Genomic DNA, 783 nt, shown 5'->3' on the forward strand with positions numbered 1-783 from the left:
GAAGCTGATATGATGATGTGCAGAGGTTACTTGTAACCTTTTTTTCTTTTGAATATGTCCTTTCGAAATGTTGCTGCTTAAGGCGTAGGCTGGTGGTCAGACACACTGTCCCGAATACACACGTACTAACAGACTAACCCAAGCACACACACACACACAACACACATTTTTATCGAACACTAATACACTGTAACACAAATGCCTTAGCCTTAAGCTGCAACTTGAAGGAAAAATTTTGTTTTAACTTAAAAGCTACAGGGCTTCAAGTTGCCTCCAGATCTATACATAGCCACTGTCAAACTTACGAATGTTTATATTTTTTACAGCACCTTTATTTAGAGGATAACAAAGTCCTCATGTTAACTTGGAAGTTCATCTGTGTTGGTAGAAGTCATTATTATATTAGTTCAACTGTAATATCCAACACAACAAATTGGACTCACCCAATAAGGTAATTGTAAGCACAGGTTAGGTGTGATCTGCTTGCCACTTAGTAAGTTACATTGTATGGACGTAAAAGCAACATTGTGTGGGGCCGTGTAGCACAGTGGTAGTGTATTCGGCCCGTGACCGAGAGGTCGCCGGTTCGAATCCGCCTCCGTGTTGCCGGTCTTGTGCCCTTGGGAAAGGCACTTTACACGACTTTCCTCACTTTACTCAAGTGAAAATGAGTGTTATGCTATGTATAGCAATGATTGATCTCATACTTCATCTTGATTCATAGTTTATCTTGTATTCATTCCACATAAAGGTCTTTTGTTCTCAGTCATCATGTTTCAACGA

Source organism: Branchiostoma floridae, chromosome 17, assembly GCF_000003815.2.
Source record: "Branchiostoma floridae strain S238N-H82 chromosome 17, Bfl_VNyyK, whole genome shotgun sequence".
Classification (NCBI taxonomy): domain Eukaryota; kingdom Metazoa; phylum Chordata; class Leptocardii; order Amphioxiformes; family Branchiostomatidae; genus Branchiostoma; species Branchiostoma floridae.